This window comes from Artemia franciscana, chromosome 21 (genome assembly GCF_032884065.1).
Source record: "Artemia franciscana chromosome 21, ASM3288406v1, whole genome shotgun sequence".
NCBI classification, from domain to species: Eukaryota; Metazoa; Arthropoda; class Branchiopoda; order Anostraca; family Artemiidae; genus Artemia; species Artemia franciscana.
This window is the reverse complement of record NC_088883.1, coordinates 15,288,591-15,309,102: the sequence shown is the minus strand read 5'-3', so window position 1 is coordinate 15,309,102 and position 20,512 is coordinate 15,288,591. Positions and strand designations below refer to the sequence as shown.

The window sequence follows — 20,512 nt, the reverse complement described above, 5'->3', positions numbered from 1 at the left end:
GCTAGGCAATAGGAGACCAAGGAATCAAACGGGGAGAAAATTTCTCCTGGACTTAAATTATGCTGATGATTTGATCACGCTGGGTAACGAAAAGATTATCAGGTGTGAAGCTTCACTTACCTTGATAGTATTATTAGTTAAGACGGTGGGAGCAGAGAAGATGTTAAAGATAGAATAGCCAAGGCTCATGTTTCTTTTTACAGTTAAAAAAAAAAAACTTGGAAGAATAGGAAGATAAGTCTTTAAACCAACGTTGCAATATTGGAAATTACAGTGACGACAGTGGTCAAATATGGCTTAGAAGCCTGGGCACTCCAAAAGGCAGATGAAGATTTACTAGATGTTTTCCAGATAAATTGTCTACTGATTGTTCTGACTAATCCTGTTTCAAACAGTAGGCTGTGCGAAAAATGTGATTCAATCCTGCTTTCTAGGGCTGTAATGAAAGAAAGGTTGGGATGGCTAGGGCACGTTCTGCGAATGAGGGATGACAGATTGCCGAAGATTGTCCTTTTTGGCCAACCGTCTAGGGCTAAACGGAAAACAGGACGTCCACGTCTAAGGTGGGAGGATGTCATGAAGGAAGATTTAAAGGAAATGGAAACTTCCTGGTTGGGTACAAAGAGGGAGATTTTGAATAGATTGGAATAGAGGAGGAGCGTGCATAGCTGTGTTGGCCTCAGGCGGCTTGTTGCTGCGGTGAGTTGTTGGTAGTAGTAGTAGTAGTATATACTATTGAGAAAGGTATGCACGTTTTAACTTTACTTTCGAAGAAGACGAAGGACGTTCAGATGAGACTGTCAGAGAATCTAAAGGGGAGTGTTGAACTCAATCAAAACACGTTATGTGTTTACGGATTGTCAAAAGGGTGCTACATAGGAAAAACGGAGTATTATAATTTGAAAAATTTATGAAACTATAAGGGAGATGATAAAAAACAGTATTTGTATGCTAACAATGCTGCTACAGCTACCACCACTACTACTACCACACTACTCCATTTACGGTTTTAAGGATAAATTTTAACTAAACCAAAAGACGCCCTGTGCATGCACGTTGTTCAAATAGCGTATCTCAAGGATCGGTTTGTTAATAAGTTGGAACTTTCAGTGAATACTTTAAGGGAAGATCATCTCACCAAAAGGCAGTATGTGCACACTACCGCTAATACTACTGCAACTGCTACATTTACTACTACTACTATTACTTCTATTGCAACCACTTGTAGGGCCAAGAGCATTGAGATGAAAATTTCAAGAAGTATGTCGACGTACAGGTTATCAAAATGACATACCAGCTGTGGCTAATTGTATTAAGTTGAAACTTCCAGAACTTGATGAGAGGGATGTTCAACTAACCAAAAGGCTATAGGCTAATACTACCACTGCTAGTAGTACTACGGCTATTCAGTACTATTACTAGTAATATCAATACTACTTCTGTGACTACCATTACAACTATGCCTAAGGGTAATTTTCAAGAAATTTCGTCAGTGGGAGATGAACTGAATCAGAACACGCCCTCGGTATGCAAGTTGTCAAAACGGCGTAACAGTAATATCTTAGGAACAGTTTGGGGTGTGAAATTTGAAACTAACAGGGCTTGTTGTGAGGGATGTTGAACTAACCAAAAGAAAATATTTGCATCCTAATGGTATTGGTTCTACTCATACTGCTGCTACTGCTACTACTTCTATTGCTACTACTGCCACTGAAGCTTATGCTACTACAATTAATTTTACTGCGACTCCTACTACTACAGCTACTAAAACTAAGAATATTGAGGTGAAATACTTGGAATACATAGAAATTGTATTCAACTAATTTGAAATGCACTATGCCCACGTAGATTGTCAAGCAGCCGCATCAGAAATGCTTCGGGAACGATTGATGGTGTGTATAAAGCTGAAACTTTCAGCGTGTGTTTGAGGGGATGTTAAGGAAACCAAAGGTGCAATTCGCAAAATGCTACTAATGCTGCTACAGCTATTGCTGCTTCGCAAGTTAAGCGTATTAAGGTGAAAGTTTTAAGAAAGATTCAGTCAGATGTTGAACTAAATCAAAAGGAACTATGATCATGTGGGCTTTCAAAAAGGTAGCAAAGCAATATCTTAAGAGCAACTTATAGTATTAATTTAGACCTTTAAGGGTAAGTTGTGGGGACTTTGAACTAGTCAGAAGGCACTATATGTATACTTTTAATACTACCACTACAGTTACTGTAGCTAATGACTTTAAGGGTATTAAGATGAAGCTTATAGGGCACGTTTCAATTCAACGAAAAAACAGTATGCATGCAGGTTTTCAAAGGAGTATATTGGCAATATCATAGGTAGCACCACTTTATAATAGCTAGAAATATCATTGAAAATTTCAAAGCAGCATTTTCGATTCAAAGTTAAAAGTTTCAAAATTAAACACAATTCGCGCTTTACTGAAAACAAATTACGTTTTAAATGTTTTCGCTTCTTTTACTTTCATAAATAAAAATTATCAAAACTTTAAGGAATAAATGTCAGTACATGTAAATTAAACTGATTATCCTCGGTCCTTTTTTTTTTTTTTTTTTTTTTTTTTTTTTTTTTTTTTTTTTTAGTAAAGCACAAACTATGTTCTGGTCTTGAGAAGCCATGGGGAATTATCAGTCCTGATCATGTTAATTTCGGCTCGTTTTGACTTTAACTCGATTATTTATTTTAATTTCTTGTCGTTTTGAGTTTCATTTTTTTATTGATAGTGATTTGTCGTAAATTTACGGTTGGAAGGTTATTTGACTTTACGGAGCTTTTTATTTTTCTTTGAAAAACTTGTTTTGTGGAAAACGTTTTTGGAATTAATGTAAAAAGAGGTATAAATTTAAACAAATATAAATATTGCATTAATATAATAAATAACATTAATCAAAAGAGCATTTGCAAGATTAATATATTACAAAAGGATGCCACCTGATCCTGCTTCACAGCTTGTTTTCTTTTCTATTTTTCTTTTGTAAATCTGAAAATAAAAAAAATCTCGTGAACTCTGCTCCATCTGTTCATTCTGTCTTCTGCAAAACTACGTATGTATCGGATACAACAATTGGTCTTAGCAGCAAAAATAGATATTCAAAACTAGAAAGTGTCTAGTTTGTATTACTGTCATAAGTTTTTACTAAATAATGGTAAGAAATACCAATATTACTATTGTCATTTCTGTCGCTATCTTTTTCTTCATCTTTTATTTTTTCAGGGGAAACAGTGCAGTCAATGTAAACCGCTTTTTGTTGGTGACCCACGAAATAATGGGCATTGCGTTTCCTGTTCTGATTACTGTGGCGGCCATGCTACGGACTTTTCTGTTTCAATCTGTTTCAGCTACGGACTTTTCCAAACAAATTTTAGCAATGGTGTAAGTTGTTTTTTGTTCTGTTTATTTATGTATAAAGCTATTTTTTCATTTGTTTTTAGATATGCATGTGCTCAATTTTAAATTTTGTTCCAAAAGAACTAAAAAAAGTTATTTAGTTGATCGGTGTCAAAACGAGCTAATTTATCACTTGCTGCAAAAACAACCTAAGTTCTAACTCGGTGCCATTATTTGAAAAGAAAAACCTTGCCAGAAGCCTTTTATATATAATAAGAACGAGCCTGCTTCATCGGCTGTTTTCCCTGAAACACTGTATCCCTGTTTTCCCAAAAAACACACACACACACATGCATGAACACGTACACAGGCAGACACTCAACACACAGATACACACACACACACACATGCACTCCCACACACTCAGACACACGTAATTTTTAGGCGGGGTTGGTATTTCTGTTGAAAAATGCCTCGTAGTATCTCCCCCCCAAAAAAAAAACGAATTTGCCCCCTATAAGTAAGCAGTTCCTATAAGAAAAAAAAATCGTGAATTAATTCCATTGGGCACCGAGGCACCTCCCAAATACAATATTCAAAATGGTAATTTGATCGAATCGTACTTTGTTAAGGAAAACAATCTTTCAAATTACAGAAAGGTATTTATTTGACTGCTTTATACTGCTCTTTGTAAACTAGGCTTATCTTTAAAACATTACAAAATGCTTTTGAATTTTGCATGGAGTTTATTTCGATAGTAAACTATTGACGGATTATGCGTTATTTTCGTGTAGAATCCAGCTTAAACCCCTCCCCCATAAGAAAAACCAAATCAAAATGAAAAGTACACGATTGAATCCGCCATGGCTGAAAATTATAACCGGATAACTTACAGTCCTTTGGCTAGAACGACATGAAAAATCACTTATTGCATAAGTAACACTGGCATATCTTCTGGTTTCTTTTTGTTTTCCTTCTCTGCTATTAGTAAGACACTGGAACATCATAGAGAGTTGTTTCAGAGGAGATTTTAAAAGAGATTACCATATCTTTTGTATGTCCTAAAACATAATATTTAAAATAAAATAGTTTTTCGCCAAATACAGTATCATGATTTTTTGTCATATAAAGTATCATGAATGACGTCATAATCGTAGGATACAACTATATATTGTGTTCTATTAAACCTTAGTGACGACTTCGGTTTCAACCGGGGTTCGTCCTTTACCATATCCACTTAAAAGCCAAAAGCTTGTTCAGTGTGTGATATATTTTTGACAGAAGATGCATCTTCATCTACAAGATGAAATAATTTTAAAATGACTTCACATATGTTAAAATCATAAAAATATCACACTAAAACTTAAAAAAAACCTTATGACATTGAATGTCCTTCTTGATTACCGAAATGACATCAATCGTTATGACGTAAGATATCAATATAAACAGACGCTCAAGCAAGATAACCTCAATTTATTACAGGGAACAATGTCGAAGATATCAATGCAAAATAAACGTTCACCTAACCAAGGTAAAAATGTTTTACTTACCAAGACTAGAAACAATTTTATGAGCTTTATATGCTTAATATGTGGTCAATCACCCTATGAGAAGCCTTTACTTCTGGCTACTTTAAGAAATCAACTTGGTGAATTGGAAAATCATTTAAATGACGGAGCAGACCCAAACATGACGGGTTGTTGTGGCAATACCCCGTTACATTATGCTGCTGAACAAAATAGACCACATATATGTTCACTACTAATGCGATATGGTACCAGTGTCGATCCCTTAAATCACTTAGATCGCACGCCTTTACACTGTGCAGCTGAAAAAGGAAACCAAGATTTTTGCCGGCTATTGATTTCAAATGGTGCGACAATAGATGCCAAAGATTTTAATGGTGAAACGCCACTACATTGTGCTGTACGGTTTGAAGAGCTAGATACCTGTCAGATATTGATTTCAAATGGTGCTACAATAGATGCCATAAATTCAGAGAAACAAATGCCTGTTGGCATTTAGCTGTTGGGACTGGAAATCTAAATATTTGTCAGCTATTGATTTCAAAGGGCGCTGCAATAGATGCCATAAATTATTGGAAAGCAACGCCTTTACATATAGCTGTTGTGACTGGAAATCTAAATATTTGTCAGCTATTGATTTCAAAGGGCGCTGTAATAGATGTCATAAATTATTGGAAAGAAACGCCTTTACATATAGCTGTTTTGACTGGAAATCTAGATATTTGTCAGCTATTGCTTTCAAAGGGTGCTGCATTAAATGCCATATGTTCTGGGGAACAAACGCCTTTACATAGAGCTGTTAAGAGTGGAAATTTAGATATTTGTCAGCTATTGATTTCAAAGGGTGCTTCAATAAATGCCACAGGTTTTCGAAATCAAACGCCTTTACATATAGCTGTTGGAACTGAAAATCTAAATATATGTCAGCTATTAATTTCTAAGGGTGCTACTATAGATGCCATAGATGTTTTAAAATATACGTCTTTACATAAAGCTGTTGAGACTGAAAATCTAGATATTTGTCAGCTATTGATTTCAAAGGGTGCTTCAATAAATGCCACAGGCTATTGGAATATGTCAAATATTAATTTCAAAGGGTGCTGCAATAAATGCCATAGATTCTGGGGAACAAACGCCATTACATAGAGCTGTTGAGAATGGAAATCTAGATATTTGTCAGCTATTGATTTCAAAGGGGGCTACAATAGATGCCATATATTTTGGGAAAACAGCACCTTTACATGCAGCAGTTAAGAGCAAAAATTTAGATATTATTCAACTACTAATTTCAAAGGGTGCGACAATAGATGCCGTAAATTCTAGGAAAGAAACGCCTTTACTTATTGCTTCTGCGACTGGAAATCTAAATATATGCCAGCTATTAATTTCAAATGGTGCGGCAATAAATGCCATAGATTCTGCGAAAAAAACGGCTTTACATAGAGCTGTTGCGACTAGAAATATAGATATTTGTCAGCTATTGATTTCAAAGGGTGCTGCAATAGATAATAGACTTTTGGAAAAATTTATACGGTTGTGGAATGAAATTCGATCCGCCAACGATATAGATGATATACCCGAAGAAGAACTCTGTAAAATATGTATGAACTCCCCCATGAATTGTGTTATCCTGGAATGTGGACATATGATGTCATGTGTTGAATGTGGTGGCCGATTGGATGATTGCCCAATTTGCAGAAAGACCGTTGTCCGAGTGGTCAGAACCTTTAAGGCCTGAAAATTTACATTATGTTAAACTTACCATATCATTCGCTATACCATGTGGTTTGATAATAATTGTTTCTAAATGTAATTTGGAAAAATTTTAGGAACTTCTCTGGAACTTTTTTACTCTGTTTCACGTTTCCCTTCCCTCTGAAAAATCTCAAATTTTTAACTCTTACCACTTCGGATCTACAGGTCGCTGATCACGGTGAAAAAAAAACAAAAAAACAAAAAAAAACTACGAAAGCAGTAGTGTTGCTCCGCAACACGAATAATAATAATAATAATAATAATAACAATAATAATAATAATAATAATAATAATAATAATAATAATAATAATAATAATAATAATAATAATAATACTAATAATAATGATAATAATGATACAACTGTGAAGTGGTCATTTTCTTATAAAAATTTTAGAACACTCCGATAGAGTTATCGGAATGTATAAAACTATGAAACTAGGAAAATAGCTTCTTTTTTATAGATATACAACTGTATAGTGGTCATTTTGTTCTCAAAATTTGAGAAAATGCAGATAGAGTTATCGGAATGTATAAAACTATAAAACTAGGAAAGACCTAGTTATCGGAATGTATAAAAATATGAAACTAGAAAAAAAGCTTCTTTTTTATAGATATACAACTGTACAGAGACAATTTTGTTCAAAAAATTTGAAAACATTTCGATAGAGTTATCGGAATGTATAAAACTATGAAAATAGGAAAATAGCGCCTTTTTTTTATAGATATACAACTGTAAAGTGGTCATTTTGTTCTAAAAATTTGAGGACATTCCGATAGAGTTATCGGAATGGATAAAACTATAAAACTAGGAAAATAATTTCTTTTTATAGATATAAAACTGTCAAGTGGTCATTTTGTTCTAAAAATATTAGAACATTCCGATAGATTTATCGGAATGTATTAAACTATGAAACTAGGAATATAACTTCTTCTTTATAGATATGCAACTGTAGAGTGGTCATTTTGTTCTCAAAATTTTGAAAACATTTTGATAGATTTATCGGAATGTATAAAACTATAAAACTATAAAAATAGTTTCTTTCATATAGATATACAACTGCACAATGACCATTTTGTTACAAACATTTGAAAGCATTTCGATAGAGTGATCGGAATGTATAAAAATATGAAACTAGGAAATTAGCTTCTTTTTTATAGATATACAACTGTACACTGACCATTTTGTTCTACAAATTTGAAAAAAATTCGATAGAGTTATCAGAATGTTTAAAACTATGAAACTAGGAAAATGGCTTCTTTTTTATAGATATACAACTGTACAGTGACCATTTTGTTCTCAAAATTTGAGAACATTCCGATAGAGTTATCGGTTTGTATAAAACTATGAAACTAGGAAAACAGCTTCCTTTTTATAGATATACAACTTTACAGTGACCATTTTTTTTTTTAAATTGAAAACACTGATAGAGTTATAAAAAATGTATAAAACTATGAAACTAGAAAAATAGCTTCTTTTTATAGATATACAGCTGTACAGTGACCATTTTGTTTTAAAAATTGAAAAACATTTCGATAGAGTTATCAAAATGTATAAAACTATGAAACGAGAAATTGCTTCTTTTTTATTGCTATACAACTGTACAGTGACCATTTTGTTCTAAAAATGTGAAAATATCTCGAAAGAGTTATCAGAATGTATGAAACTATGAAACTAGAAAAATGGCTTTTTTTATAGATATACATCTGTACAGTGGTCATTTTGTTCTAAAAACCTTAGAACATTCCGATAGAGGTATCGGAATGTATAAAACCATGAAACTAGGAAAATAGCTTCTTTTTTATAGATATACTACTGTAAAGTGGTCATATTGTTCTCAAAATTTCTGATTACTCTGATAGAGTTTTCTGAATGTATAAAACTATGAAACTAGGAAAATAGCTTCTTTTTTGTAGATATACAACTGTAAAGTGACCATTTAGTTCTAGGAATTTGAGAACATTTCGATAGAGTGATCGGAATGTATAAAACTATGAAACTAGGAAAATAGCTCCTTCTTTTTAGATATACAACTGTACAGTGGTCATTTTTTACTCAAAATTTTAGAACATTCCGATAGAGTTATCAGATTGTATAAAACTACAAAACTAAGAAAATAGCTTCTTCTTTATAGATATTAAACTGTGCAGTGGTCATTTTGTTCTTAAATTTTTAGAATATTCCGATAGAGTTATCGGAATGTATAAAACTATGAAACTAGGAAAATAGCTCCTTTTTATGGCACTTGGTATTAACCAAGTGACATATAGCAATCGCAAATTCTGTCGGTCTGTCTGTCTCTCGGTCTGTCTGTCGGTCTGTCGGTCCCGGTTTTGCTACTTTAGGCACTTCCAGGTAAGCTAGGACGATGAAATTTGGCAGGCTTATCAGGGACCGGACCAGATTAAATTAGAAATAGTCTTTTTCCCGATTTGGTCATCTGGGGGGAGTGGGGGGCCGGTTAATTCGGAAAAAATAGAAAAATGAGGTATTTTTAACTTACGAACGGTTGATCAGATCTTAATGAAATTCGATGTTTGGAAGGATATCGTGTCTCAGAGCTGTCATTTTAAATCCCAACAGGATCTGATGACAATGTTGGGAGGGGGGTTGGGAGAGGGAAACCTAAAATCTTGGAAAACACTCATCGGGATGAAACTTGGTTGGAAAAATAAGCACAAGTCCTAGATACATGATTGACATAACCGGAACGGATCTGCTCTCTTTGGAGAAGTGGGGGGGGGGGTATTTTGAAAAATTAGAAAAATGAGGTATTTTAACTTAAGAGCAGGTGATCAGATCTCAATGAAATTTGATATTTAGAAGGATATCGTGTCTCAAAGCTCTTATTTTAAATCCCAACCAGATCTGGTGACATTGGGGGGGGTTGGCGTGGGGGAGCCTAAAATTTTGGAAAACGATTAGATTGGAGGGATCAGGATGAAATTTGGTGGGAAAAACAAGCAGAAGTCTGAGATGTGTGATTTACATAATGAGAACGGATCCACTCTATTGGGGGGGGGGGGGGTTAATTCTGAAAAATTAGAAAAAATGACGTATTTTTAACTTAAGAAGGAGTGATCGGATATTCATGAAATTTCATATTTTAAAGGACCTCATAACTCTTAATACTTAAAGCGGAAAGATCAGGATGAAACTAGATGGGAAGAATAAAAACCTGTCTAAGATACGTGACTGACATGACCGGACCGGATCTGATCTCTTTTGTGGAGTTGGGGGGGGGGGGGTAATTTTGAAAATTGAGGTATTTGTAACTTACTAAAGGGTGACCAGATCCTAATGAAACTTGATATTTAGAAGGACCTTGTGCTTTAAAGCTCTAATGTTGAATTCCGACCAGATCCTCTGACATTTGGGGGAGTTGGAGGGGGAAACCCGAATTCTAGGAAAACGTGAAAATTGGGGTATTTTTATCTTACGAATAGGTGATTGGATCTTAATGAAACTTGATATATATATAGAAGGATCTTATGTCTCAGATGCTCCATTTTCGACTCTAATTGGATCCGCAGACACAGGGGATGGAGGAGGGAAACAGAAATCTAGGAAAACGCTGAGAGTGAAGAGATCGGGATGAAACTTGATGGGAAGAATAAGCATAAGCTCTAGATACGTGATTGACATAATCGGAACGGATCCGTTCTCTTTAGAGGAGCTGAGGGGGGGGATGTTAATTTGGAAAAATTAGAAAAAACGAGGTATTTTTATCTTACGGATAGGTGATAGGATTTTCATGAAATTTGATATTTAGAAGGAATTCATGTCTCTGAGCTTTTATTAGAAATCCCGACCAGATCTGTTGACATTGGGGGAGTTGGAGGGGGAAATCTTGGAAAACGCTTGGAGTGGAGGAATCGGGATGAAGCTTGGTGGATAGAATAAGCAAATGTCCTTGATACGTGATTGACCGAACCGTACTAGATTCGCTCTCTTTGGGGGAGTTGGGGTGAGGGGTTCAGTGATTTGGCGAGTTTGGTGCTTCTGGACGTGCTTGGACGATGAAAATCGGTAGGTGTGTCAGGGAGCTGCACAAATCGACTTATTAAAGTCGTTTTCCCAGATTCGACCATCTGGGGGGGGGGTCTAAAGGAAGAGGAAAAATTAGAAAAAAATGAGGTATTTATAACTTAAGAGTAGGTGATCGGATCTTAATGAATTTTGATATTTAGAAGGACATCGTGACTCAGAGCTCTTATTTTAAATCCTGACCGGCATTAAGCCTCTGATTTTCCTTTTAAATCAATCTATTGATTCTTAGAATTTTGTTAGAACTCACACCATATGAGATCTTGGCTTTTAGCTCTTCTCGCCTCGTCACAAGTGCCATATGAGCTCTTAGCTCTTGGTTTAGATTTTGTTCTCAAATTTGAGAACATTCTGATAGAGTTATCAAAATGTATAAAACAATGAAATTAGGAAAATAGCTACTTTTTTATAGACATACAACTGTACAGTGGTCATTTTGTTCTCAAAATTTGAGAATATTCCGATAGAGTTATCGGATTGTATAAAACTAGGAAACTAGTAAAATACTTTCTTTTTATAGATATACAACTGTAGAGTGACCATTTTGTTTACATTTTAAAACATTTCGATAGAGTTATCAGAATCTATAAAACTATAAAACTAGAAAAATAGCTTCTTTTTTATAGATATACGACTGTAAAGTGGTCATTTTGTTCTCAAAATTTGAGAACATTCAAATAGAGTTATCGGATTGTACAAAAGGAGAAACTAGGAAAATAGCTTCTTTTTTGTAGATATACAACTGTACAGTGGTAATTTCGTTTTAATATTTGAAAACATTTCGATAGAGTTATCAGAATGTATAAAACTATAAAACTAGGAAAATAGCTTCTTTTTTGTAGATATACAACTGTACAGTGACCAATATGTTTCAAAAATTTGAAAACATTTCGATAGAGTCATCAGAATGTATATAACTATGAAACTAGAAAAATAGCTTCTTTTTTATTGATATACAACTGTATATAAAAACTGTTCTAAAAACTTGAAAATATTTCGAAAGAGTTATCAAAATGTATAAAACTATGAAACTAGGAAAATGGATTCTTTTTTATAGATATACATCTGTACAGTGGTCATTTTGTTCTAAAAATTTTAGAAAATTCCTTCTAGGAAAATAGCTTCTTTTTGTGGATTTATTATTTATCCGATAGATTTATCGGAATGTATTAAACTATGAAACTAGGAAAATAGCTTCCGATAACTCTATCGAAATGTTTAAAAAATTTTAAAACAAAATGGTCACTCTACTGTTGTATATCTATGAAAAAGAAGCTTTTTTCCTACTTTCAGAGTTTTATACAATCCGATAACTCTATCGGAATGTCCTCAAATTTTGAGATCAAAATGACCACTATAAAGTTGTACATCTATAAAAAAGAAGCTATTTTTCTAGTTTTATAGTTTTATACATTCGGATAACAATAATGGAATGTTCTCACTTTTTTAGAACAAAATGACCACTGTACAGTTGTACGTCTTTAAAAAAGTAGCTATTTTCCTAGTTTCATAGTTTTATACATTCTGATAACTCTATCGGAATGTTCTCAAATTTTGAGAACAAAATGACCACTTTACAGTTGCATATCTAAAAAAAAGAAGCTATTTTCCTAGTTTCATAGTTTTATACATTCCGATCACTCTATCGAAATGTTCTCAAATTCTTAGAACAAAATCGTCACTGTACAGTTGTATATCTACAAAAAAGAAGCTGTTTTCCTAGTTTCATAGTTTTATACATTCGGATAACAATAATGGAATGTTCTCACTTTTTTAGAACAAAATGACCACTGTACAGTTGTACGTCTTTAAAAAAGTAGCTATTTTCCTAGTTTCATAGTTTTATACATTCTGATAACTCTATCGGAATGTTCTCAAATTTTGAGAACAAAATGACCACTTTACAGTTGCATATCTAAAAAAAAGAAGCTATTTTCCTAGTTTCATAGTTTTATACATTCCGATCACTCTATCGAAATGTTCTCAAATTCTTAGAACAAAATCGTCACTGTACAGTTGTATATCTACAAAAAAGAAGCTGTTTTCCTAGTTTCATAGTTTTATACATTCGGATAACAATAATGGAATGTTCTCACTTTTTTAGAACAAAATGACCACTGTACAGTTGTATGTCTTTAAAAAAGTAGCTATTTTCCTAGTTTCATAGTTTTATACATTCTGATAACTCTATCGGAATGTTCTCAAATTTTGAGAACAAAATGACCACTTTACAGTTGCATATCTAAAAAAAAGAAGCTATTTTCCTAGTTTCATAGTTTTATACATTCCGATCACTCTATCGAAATGTTCTCAAATTCTTAGAACAAAATCGTCACTGTACAGTTGTATATCTACAAAAAAGAAGCTGTTTTCCTAGTTTCATAGTTTTATACATTCCGAAAACTCTATCGGAGTAATCTCAAATTTTGAGAACAAAATGACCATTTTACAGTTGTACATCTATGAAAAAGAAGCTATTTTCCTAGTTTCATAGTTTTGTACAATCCGATAACTCTATCTTCATTTTATAAATCTACAACTGTAAAATGGTCATTTTGTTCTAAAAATTTGAGAACATTCCGATAGAGTTATCGGATTGTATAAAACTATGAAACTAGGACGAGGTTCTTTTTTAATGATATACAACTGTAAAGTGGTCATTTTGTCCTCAAAATTTGAGATTACTCCGATAGAGTTTTCGGAATGTATAAAACTACGAAACTAGGAAAATAGTTTCTTTTCTTGTAGATATATAACTGTACAGTGACCATTTTGCTCTAAAAATTTGAGAACATTTCGATAGAGTGATAGGAATGTATAAAACTATGAAACTAGGAAAATAGCTTCTTCTTTATATATATATCAAACTGTACAGTGATCATTTCGTTCTAAAAATTTTAGAATATTCCGATAGCGTTATCGGAATATATAAAACTAAGAAACTAGAAAAATAGCTTCTTTTTTTAGATATACTACTGTACAGTGGTTATTTTGTTCTCAATATTTGAGAACATTCCGATAGAGTTATCAGAATGCATAAAACTAAAAAACTAGGAAAATAGCTTCTCTTTCATAGATATACAACTGTACACTGGTCATTTGGTTATCAAAATTTGAAAACATTTTGATAGAGTTATTGGAATGAATAAAACTATAAAACTAGAAAAATAGTTTCTTTTTTATACATATACAACTGCACAATGGCCATTTTGTTCTAAGAATTTGAAAACATTTCGATAGAGTAATCGGAATGTATAAAAATGTGAAACTAGTAAAATAGCTTCTTTTTAATACATATACAACTGTAGAGTGGTCATTTTGTTCTTAAAATTTGAGAGCATTCCGATAGAGTTATCAGAATGTATAAAACCCATGTGTTTGAGCAGTAGTTCTTATAGATACTAGAAGAAAATTGTAGCTATATCGTGGTGAGGGAGGGACCCATGTGTTTGAGCAGTAGTTCTTAAAGAGCTTAGAAGAAAATACTAGCTATAGCGTGTTGAGGGAGGGACCCATGTGTTTGAGCAGTAGTACTTAGAGAACTTAGAAGAAAATTGTAGCTATAGTGTGTTGAGGGAGGGACCCACGTGTTTTAGCAGTAGTTCTTAAAGAACTTGGAAGAAAATTGAAGCTATAGCTTGTTGAGGGAGAGGCCCATGTGTTTGGGCAGTAGTTCTTAAAGAACTTAGAAGCAAATTGTAGCTAAAGCATTTTGAAGGAGGGATCCATGATTTTGAGCAGTAGTTCTTAAGGAGCTTAGAACAAAATTGAAGCTATAGCGTGTAGAGAGAGGGGCCCATGTGTTTGGGCAGTAGTTCTTAAAGAACTTGAAGAAAATTGTAGCTAGAGCGTGTTGAAGGAGGGTCCCATGTGATTGAGCAGTAGTTCTTAAGGAACTTAGAAGAAAATTGTAGCTATAGCGTGTTGAGAGAGGGTTCCATGTGTTTGAGCAGTACTTCTTAAAGAACTTGGAAGAAAATTTTAGCTAAAGCGTGTTGAGGAAGGGGCCCATGTGTTTGAGCAGTAGTTCTTAAGGAACTTAGAAGAAAATTGAAGCTATAGCGTGTTGAGGGAGAGGCCCATGTGTTTGAGCAGTAGTTCTTAAAGAACTTAGAAGAAAATTTTAGCTATAGTGTGTTGAGGGAGGGTTCCATGTGTTTGAGCAGTACTTCTTAAAGAACTTAGAAGAAAATTTTAGCTATAGCGTGTTGAGGGAGAGGCCCATGTGTTTGAGCAGTAGTTCTTAAAAAAAACTGAGAGAAAATTCAAGCTATAGCGCGTTAACCCATGTGTTTGAGCAGTAGTTATTAAAAAAAATGGAGAAGAAAATTAAGCTAAAGCGTTTTGAGGGAGGGATCCGTGTTTCTGAGCAGTAGTTCTTAAAGAAATTAGACGAAAACTATAGCTATAGCGTGTTGAAAAAGGGAGCTATGGCGTGCTGAGGGCCCATGTGTTTGGGCAAAAGTTCTTAAAGAACGTCGAAGAAAATTGTAGATATAGCGTTTTGAGGGAGGGAACCGTATGTTTGAGCAGTAGTTCCTAAAGAACTTAGAATAAAATTGAAGCTATAGCTTTTTGAGGGAGGGACCCAGGTGTTTGAGCAGTAGTTCTTAAAGAACTTAGAAGAAAATTTAAGCTACAGCGTGTTGAGTGGGGGACCCATGTGTTTGAGCAGTAGTTCTTATATACCTTAGAAGAAAATTGAAGCTACAGCGTGTTGAGGAAGTTACCCATGAGTTTGAGCAATTGTACTGTAGTAAGGAGCGACCCGGCTCAATAGTAACCGAAATTTCAAAAAAATTCTTAATAAAACTCTTGAACTTAAGTTTTTTACTGTTTTAAAAAGAAGATTTGAGAGAAAGAGTCTTACTTTAGCGTAAAGAGCGGGGTGTTGATGAGGAAGCAGCCCCTTACATATACGAAGTGATTTCTGTTCGTTTTAAGTTTTAATGTAGCTCCGTACTTTCAGTTGAAAAACTTATTTCTTTATTTAATTCTTAAAAAGTCAAGAAAAAATTCAAGCTATACCATGTTGAGGGAGGGACCCATGTGTTTGAGCAGTAATTCTTGAAGAACTTAGAAGAAAATTGTAGCTATAGCATGCTGAGGAAGGGACCCATGTGTTTAAGCAGTAGTTCTTAACGAACTTAGAAGAAAATTGAAGCTATAGCGTGTTGAGGGAGGGGCCCATGTGTTGGGCAGTAGTTCCTAAAAAACTGAAAAAAAAATTCAAACTATAGCGCGTTGAGCGAGAGACTCATATGTTTGAGCAGTAGTTCTTACAAAATTGAGACAAAATTCAATCTATAGCTTGTTGAGGGAGGGACCCGTGTGTCAGAGCAGTAGTTCTTAAAGAACATGGAAGAAAATTGTATCTATAGCGTTTTGAAGGAGAGACCCATGTGTTTTAACAGTAGTTTTTAAAGAACTTAGAGGAAAATTGAAGCTAAAGCTTGTTGAGGGAGGGGCCCATGTGTTTGGGCAGTAGTTCTTAATGAACTTAGAAGAAATTGTAGCTATTACGTTTTGAGGGAGGGACCCAAGTGTATGAGCAGTAGTACTTAACGAACTTAGAGGAAAATTGAAGCTATAGCTTGTTGAGAGAGGGGGTCATGTGTTTGGGCAGTAGTTCTTGAAAATTGAGAAGAAATTCAAGATATAGTGCGTTGAAGGAGGGACTCGTGTGTTTTAGCAGTAGTTCTTAAAGAAATTAGAAGAAAATTGAAGCTACAGCGCATTGAGGGAGGGGCCCATGTGTTTGGGCAGTAGTTCTTAAAGAACTTAGAAGAAAATTGAAGCTATATTGTGCTGAGGGAGGGACCCAGGTGTTTGAGCACTAGTTCTTAAAGAACTTAGAGGAAAATTGAAGCTATAGCGTGTTGAGGAAGGGACCCATGTGTTTAAGCAGTAGTTCTTAAAGAACTTAGAAGAAAATTGAAGCTATATTGTGTTGAGGGAGGGACCCAGGTGTTTGAGCACTAGTTCTTAAAGAACTTAGAGGAAAATTGAAGCTATAGCGTGTTGAGGGAGGAACCCATGTGTTTGAGAAGTAGTTCTTAGAGAACTTAGAAGAAAATTGAAGCTATAGCGTGTTGAGTGAGGGACCCATGTGTTTAAGCAGTAGTGAAGAACTTAGAAGAAAATTGAAGCTATAGCATGCTGAGGAAGGGACCCATGTGTTTAAGCAGTAGTTCTTAAAGAACTTAGAAGAAAATTGAAGCTATATTGTGTTGAGGGAGGGACCCAGGTGTTTGAGCACTAGTTCTTAAAGAACTTAGAGGAAAATTGAAGCTATAGCGTGTTGAGGGAGGAACCCATGTGTTTGAGAAGTAGTTCTTAGAGAACTTAGAAGAAAATTGAAGCTATAGCGTGTTGAGTGAGGGACCCATGTGTTTAAGCAGTAGTGAAGAACTTAGAAGAAAATTGAAGCTATAGCGTGTTGAGGGAGGGATCCATCTGTCTGAGCATTAGTTCTTAAAGAACTTAGAAGAAAATTGAAGCTATAACGTGTTGAGAGAGGGACCCATGTGTAGCTTGAATTTTTTCTCAATTTTTGGATTTGAACACATGGGTCCCCCCCTCCTCAACACGCTATAGCTACAATTTTCTTCTAAGTTCTTTAAGAACTACCGGTCAAACACATGGGTCCCTCCCACAACACTCTATAGCTTCAATTTTCTTCTAAGCTCTTTAAGAAAATACTGCTCAAAGACATTGGTCCCTCCCTCAACACGCTAAAGCTTCAATTTTCTTCTAATTTCTTTAACAACTACTGCTCAAACACATGGGTCCCACCCTCAAAACGCTGTAGCTACAATTTTCTTCTAGGTTCTTTAAGACCCACTTAAAGAACCTACTCAAACACATATTTGCACAAAAAATAATCTGTGCGTAGTTTTTACTAATAATTTTAAAATCATCAATTTCTTAAATTCCGGTAAAGATGAGACCACAGTTACTCGCCTTTGAACATATTTCTTTGAACGGGGAATACTCACTAAATTCTTTATACTCAAATATTTTGTTAGATCAAATTATCTAACAAAATATTTTACTAAACTGATTTAAAATAGTATTAAACCAGCTACGAAAAGGCCTTTGAGACAGGCTGCTAAAAATAAGTTTATTTATATATTAAAAATATAAAAAAAACTAGTTTTTTTAACTGAAAGTAAGGAGCGACATTAAAACTTAAAACGAACAGAAATTACTCCGTATATGAAATGGGTTGTCCCCTCTCTAATCCCTCTTTCTTTACGCTAAAACTTTTTATTGTTTTAAATAGAATTGTAAATAGAATTGTGGCAGAGTTAAACTTTAGCGTAAAGAGCGAGGGATTGCGGAGGGGACAACCCATTTCATATACGGAGTAATTTCTGTTCATTTTAAGTTTTAATGTCGCTCCTTACTTTCAGTTAAAAAAACTAGTTTTTTTAATTTAATTTCTGAACGTTTTTGAATTAATGCATGTTTGATTTTGGCTCTCAGCATATAATATAATCGAAATATAATTTGTATATTAATTCTTTTTTTTGGCTAAATGGCTTTCTCTTAGTTTTGATCAGACGATTTTGAGAAATAAGGTATGGGGAAGGAGGCCTAGTTGTCTTCCTTATTTTTCGGTTCCTTAAAAAGGCAATTAGAACTTTTATTTTTTACGAACGTTTTTCTTAGTAAAAATATACGTAACTTGAGAATTAACTTACGTTACAAATTTTTATATTCTTATATTTTTATTATGTCGATGAAGGAATGTGTACCCTTGTTAATATCTCGCTCTTTACACAAAATCGTGAGTTTCATCCCAATTCTTTAAGAATGACCCCTGAATCAGAAAGGCTGTAGGATAAATAGTTGAAAGTACTAAAAATACTTTAGCATAAAGAGCGAGGTATTTATCTCCACCTAAAGACCTCGCTCTTTATGCTAAAATATTTTTAGAACCCCTCAAATGCGTAATAATCTCTGTTCGTTTTAAGTTTCAATGCTTCTCCTTACTTTCAATTGAAATAAAACGTTGTTCAATTTCATTTCTCAAACGGCTTCGCAGATTTTCAAGTTATTTTTGAGTATTGTCCACAACGGAGGCAAAAGAAGCCCGATACAAGTTTAATTTTTCTAAGTAAATATCCGGAAAATTGGTAACTTCGCTGAATGCATTTGCTACTCCTTTGGTTTTGTTTCTTCACAGCTTCATCAAAATTATTTTGGTATGGTTCAAGCTGAGATTCTTGAACCGTTAATACCTTATGCGTACCGTAACAGAAAACAACGTAGTGTGATCCGTTTTTTTTCGAACAGTATCCACAATTCGAACCGGCCATTTTGGATATCCTTTGAATTTTGCAAACGCTAGCCTCTAATTTCGAATCCTCCAGGCATATCGGATAATTAGAAAAATGTTACCTTTTAATTGTATTTCTTATTTATAGACGTGCCAGCCTTCGTCTGTTTCTCATAAAAATTATCCAAAAAAGATTTGATTTCTTCGTCACTGAGTAGTTAGATCCAGTAGTTTTAAAAGAAGTATCAAACTAATCTGTTGCGTAACACTGAAATTACTATTCAAAATATAATCCTTTTTCAACACTGGTCTTAACTGGACGAAGTCTGAAAGAAAACTGAACCAAGTCTGACTGAGAACTGGACGAATACTGAATGAATGAATGAAAGCTTTCACTTATAAATAATCTTATTCAACTTGATCATCTTCACCATAGTCAAGATAAGAGACAAGGAAAGAGAAGCCTGCAGAGAGAAATTAAAAATAAATAGAAATTAAAAATAAGGCAATCTGTTCAACCATAAATATATATATATATATATATATATATATATATATATATATATATATTATATATATATATATATATATATATATATATATATATATATATATATATATACATTATTCTCACTTCGGAAACAGTTCTTGCTTTAAACTATGCAAAAAATTGCAGCTACAAAACTTTGAAAGCGGTAAAAGTTATCCTTTTTTAAGAATTGCAAAAAAATGATTCATGACTCTTTCTCTTAACTCTACATTTTAAAACATTAAAAAACTTTAGCGTAAAGAGCAGGTCGTTGAGCAGGAAAGGCCCCTTTCATATACGGAGTAATTTTTGTTAGTTTTAAGTTTTAATGTCACTCCTTACTTTCATTAAAAAAGAACTTGTTTTTTTGTTTAATTTCTGGACGTTTTTGAATTAATGCATGTTTTTAACTTGGCTCTCCGCAAATAAAAAAATTAAAACGAAATTTGCATATTAATTTTTTGGGGCTAAATGGCTTTTTCATAGTTTTAATCGGAAGATTTTGAGAAAAAAGGAGCAAGGGAGGATGCCTAGTTGCCTTCCAATTTTTTGGTTACTTAAAAAGGCAACTATAGCTTATAATTTTTTACGAACGTTTTCATAAGTAAAAATATACGTAACTTACGAATTAAATTACGTGGCGAACTTCTATATTTGTACATTTTTATTGCGTATATGAGGGGGCTCACCCCTTGTCGATACCTCGTTCTTTAAACTAAATCGCAAGTTTTATCCCAATTCTTAAAGAATGAACCCTGAATCACAAATGCCGTAGAATAAATAGTTGAAATTACTAAAAATACTTTAGCGTAAAGAGCGAGATATTACGAAGAAGTAAACCCCTCATATGCGCAATAATTTCTGCTCGTTTAAAGTTTTAATGCTGCTTCTCACTTTCAGCAGAAAAAAACTTCCATATTTATTTTTGTCATTGTGATTCTAAGTGATAAGATAATCTAAGAAGCCCCGAAGTTCAGCTTCCCCATAAGTGAAATTACGTCATCCATACAACAACCCCAAGAGACGTGTTT

At 33.9% G+C, this 20,512-nt stretch overlaps 1 long non-coding RNA gene across 1 annotated transcript in view; it reads right to left on the bottom strand.

Moving 5' to 3' along the window:
- The window catches only part of LOC136040662 (uncharacterized), a 36,419-nt gene continuing 15,907 nt past the window's right edge, over nt 1-20,512 (bottom strand). The window contains exons 2-3 of the long non-coding RNA XR_010620850.1: nt 19,075-19,416; nt 1-4,402 (exon numbers count right to left, since the gene is read on the bottom strand). This is a non-coding gene — a long non-coding RNA (uncharacterized LOC136040662). The remainder of the gene's footprint in view (nt 4,403-19,074; nt 19,417-20,512) is intronic.